We start from the raw sequence: 4,752 nt of genomic DNA on the forward strand, positions 1-4,752 counted from the left end.
CCAATGTGTAATTCCTATGAAGGATAGCTTGTATTTAAAGGGAAATAAAGCCTCTAAAACTAGCACAATCCCTCAAGGATAAGTTCTTGATTGCATGCACTATAAGTGTAACTGAGAAAAATCTAAAACAAACAGTACATTGTCCCTACACTCTAGTCTCAACTAGGTCTTTCTCAGAATCAACATGCATGAATTTCTGATGGTGGAACCTTTAGTTAACTAGAGTAGCACTAATTAGGTCACTAGTGTCCCAACTGACTGTTTACTCACTATTAGTTCCTGAAACTGATTGGAACTAATTTAACTGGACTTAACTCAATAAACTAAGTTAACTAATTACAACTCATTCATAACTCCTATAAGTTAGGGAGAACATAAACATGTCTTCTAAAAGACTTCCAATTTGAATTTCCTAAATTAATTAAGTTAATTAAACTTAATTAATTATTTTCAAATTGCTATGAGAAAATAATTCTATTTTAATTCATAGTTTAATTCAAGGAAAAATTAAACTGAAATTTCTTGTTGCCATATCTCAACATTAATATGGTTTACATAATAAAATATATACTATGTATCTAAAGATAAAGTATACATTTTACCATTGCTTTGGATCATGAAATATACACTAATATTAACAAGATTGAATGCATAGTATATTAACCTTTTAAAAATTTAAAAACTAAACTTATAATCAATGGAAAATGTGGATCTATTAACATCATGTTATAAGATTATATTAGGATTTTCTCCTTCATTATTACATTCTCAGAGAGCATTAAAGCTTGAACATGTATGAAGTACTAAAGGAAAATTGACATAATAATTTGGTTGTTTTTCTTACCCTACTCCAATGTGCCTCATATTCCAATGCATTAGCACATTGAAAGGTATGGGGCACTGATCTGAAAATGGGGCACTTAGGCTTCTTGTCTAATTTACAAGAACCTCTCCCACTCCCAAAGCTTAAACATTCCCAAGTCTATTTGATTAACCAATGCGGAATTAAGAAATGTTTGAAAATATAGGTGTATGCTTATATTTATTTTTAACTGATTATATGTTTTAAAATCTGTTGTCTGCTGATGAGCCCCAAATTTGGTAACATTTTGGGCTCATTTGGCCTACTTGCCCTTGCTCAACCCTTCATTTTTCATCACTTATGCATCATTTCTAGTATATTTATGTTATTTGTACGAATGAAGGGCAGTCACTATTCCTAGGTGGCTAATACATGTTTATTTCAGGTTTTTTTGACATTAAATGAAGCAAAACCACACAGATGAAGGCTAGGAGATAGCCAAGATGGGATTGCGGTTTTGTAGGAAGGTTGTCCACGCCATTGAATGGCCTTCCTCGTGATCTCCACCCACAACTCCGAGCTCCAACAGCTATCACCACCGAGCTAGAAGGCAGCCAATGGATTCTAAGGGAACAACAATTTACTTTTAGTTGGACAGCCAAGCCCCACTAATTTAGGAGGTCAGCTTGGCCCTCATAATGTATAAATATTGAGGCTGTAGCCTTCGATGGGAACTTTTGAACCTTTGTTGCAGATTCTGAATTACGAGCTATAGCTCTGTTTTTCTTTTTGTAAGCCATTTTTGGCATGTTATGAGAATGATGACTATTATCTTTTAATAAAAGGCAGGCAGATTTGAGTTCAATTCTAAGTTCTTAGAGGAGCTATAGCTCTCAGGGTTGGGCCCAACCTGAGAGCAATAGACCTCCTTCCTTTGTATTGTTACCTTTCTTTCTTTCAGCATTATATTTCTTCTCCTTTACATGCATTTGGGAACACAGTTTGCTGAGTTGAATTTCTTGATGTGATTAAGTAAGTTAGTTTTATGGAGAAATTTGCTTTCAGTAGTTTAGATTAGAGTTAATCAGAGCTCCAAAAAATGGTTGATTGCACACTCACTTCCACCTCTATTTAGAGATTGGGAGTGCAGACCGTGCCAACTACAAAAAACACAGTTTTACATGTTCATGCAAGCTTTAACGTAATATTTCTGCTTTGTAGAAGTGTCCATGTATTTAGATCTTGAGCAATAACTCTTTGTTTTAGCACCATGCACGATTTTCCCTTAAAAACGACATTGCTGTTCTTTGGTTTCTAATAAAACAGTTAGAGTAGGTTGATGACATTTCGGTTATACGCAAGACAAGGGTGATTTGTTTCATTTACACTGCGCAGCACCACTCCATCGTTTCCTTATCCTTCTAAGCCGTACCTAGGCCATCTAGTTATATCCCAGTTAGATCATTTGCCTCCCAACTCTTCTATTATCCACGTTGTTTTATCTTTTCGGCCTTCCATTGCCTCTACCCTCCTCTAGACCAACCAGCGTTACACACCCCCTCTCCATCTCATCTCTCTGTCCAGAAGCCATCACAAGCTCCCTCCTACCTCCCTATTCACCCATACAGCTCATTCACTCATCCATCACCAAAAACTCCGATTGCAGAACATCCTGTAGAAATTACGGGACTTCCTGTAGAAATCCTGAACTTCCTGTAGAATCCCCTGCATACATCCTGTAGAAGCTTGCAAATACGGTTGCCAGGCATCTGAACTTTGTGAACTTCTGTGGAATGATGTTAGGGATCCCTTGGACCCTCTCAGAGTCCTCCTGACCTTTTCCAAGCCTTCCTCCCCTTGATCTACCCCTGCACAGTCAAGACCTAGCAAGAAGCACAGTCATAATAACTCCAACCACTTGAGCAAAAATACCAAAAACATGTTCTCTTCAGATGAAAGTAGTTTAGACACATGCACCTCATCTCAATAGAAGTAATGGCATCACTTTTAGAAGTTGCATCCCCACCATTGCATCATAAGGATTAAGCTAGTAGAATTAGGGTTTACTAGGGTTTCCATGTTTTGCTGGCTTTCAGTTCATTCTTGCAAAGTAGGTTAATTTCCTTTGAGATAGCTTTCGTTCATCACTTAAAAAGCTTCTTCTGAGAACATATAGAAGTTGGCTTGAGCCCTAGCGGACTTGTGCCAGCTGACCAAGTGACAGCTGTGACAAGAGCTAGTACTTGTGCATACAACACCGTCGCTTCCAAGTTTGTTACGAACTACCGGGTTGATAAAATTAGAGAAGGAAGCTCCAGGAGTTGTAGCATTCTTGCTACAATACTGGAGCCCACCATCTTTTTGGCGCCGTTGCCGGGGAAGCGTCAGAGTATTAGTAATTTTTTCTTTTCTTCTATTTTCCTACTCTCGCCTTCTGCCAAGTAGTTTATTTCATTTCCATTCTGTAAAAGTAGCATAGACATTTCATGCTTTCATAGATTAACATTTCAATTCCACAATTTCATTTTTTTTGCAAGAATATATTAGCATTTCAATTCTGCAAGCGTAGACTAGCATTTCTATTCCTACAATTTCATTTGAGCAAAGTAGATTAGTTCTTTCCTGCTTTCATTTCAATTCTGCATTCTCATTTCAGCAAGATAGTTAGTTGTAGATCAATCTGTTTCAGTTTTTGCAGGTACCAGAGAAAAAATAAAAGCAATCAAAAGTCTTTCCATTTCATGCCTCGTAGGAATCGAGATAAAACAGGCAAATTCTTACCCAACACCCCCACCACATCACTGAGTCACCCTTCTCTCTTCTTCGGTGACAGTGATCCAGAAGAACCTATAGGTGAACCTCCTGAGATATATGAAGATCCTATAGCAGAAGAAGAATTAGAGACCATTCCATCTGAAGCTATGGCTGACAATATAGGAGAAGATGAGAGAATAGAAGGTGCCTTCCCCATCCGAGAGACCAATGGAGACATGAAAATGAAGAACATTAGCCCCTTCGCTTTACCTCACTTCCATGGACTGACTACTGAAGATCCTGATACCTTCCTTTTTGAGTTTGTTGTCCTTTTTCGAACCTATGACTATACTAAAGATGAGCAGAAGCTGAAACTCTTCCCCTCAACCCTTAAGGATGCAGCATTACGCTGGTTCATGGGCTTACCTGGGAACAGTATCACCACTTGGGCTCAAATACAAAAAGCTTTCAACACTAAATACCGGGACTACTGTAGGTCCAAGGAAACCAAGGGAGAAATCTTTCGGATGACCATGGGAAATGATGAGTCCTTAGAGGATTATGAGGAAAGGTTCCAACTTAGCTATAAACAGGCCAGGTGCAAACTTGACCCTGAATCCCTCAAGTTGGTCCTGCTCCGAGGAGTCCCTGAAGACCTTTTAGATACCATTCAAATGTTAGCTGGAGGAGATATTTACCAACTGCCTTATGAGGACATAAAGACTGTGTTTAGAAACCACTCTAGGGCAGCCCGAAAACGAGGTAGGGGAAACTTCCTCTCAGCTGGTATTCCTTTCTCCAAACATGAGTTTGCAAATCAATTAGAGGATCTCAAAAGTGAGGTGAGACAGACCATTGCCATGCAACTTGATACATTCAGGATCCAGCAGAAGAAGGAAGAAGCTGAGAGGGCCTTGGCTATCTTCTGCCCTAGGTGTACAAGGAGACACCCTAAGAACGAATGCCCATTACATTCGGTTGAAGTATGTTTCGTTTGTGAGGAGGACCACCCCACAAACCAGTGTCCAACCTTACCTAGGCTTAAAGCCATGTATCAAGGGACAGAAGCCCCCACTGAACCTCTCTATTTCCTCAACCAAAGGAGGCCATAGGGACCTAGACCTTACCAGCAGGGGATGCAAGGGGCACCCCAAGCTTATTACAGCCCCAACCAATCTACTCCTATGCCTTCCTGG

The sequence above is a fragment of the Pinus tabuliformis genome, chromosome 3_1, assembly GCF_031772625.1.
Source record: "Pinus tabuliformis cultivar Carrire ecotype Pingquan chromosome 3_1, CPIR1, whole genome shotgun sequence".
Taxonomy (NCBI): Eukaryota; Viridiplantae; Streptophyta; class Pinopsida; order Pinales; family Pinaceae; genus Pinus; species Pinus tabuliformis.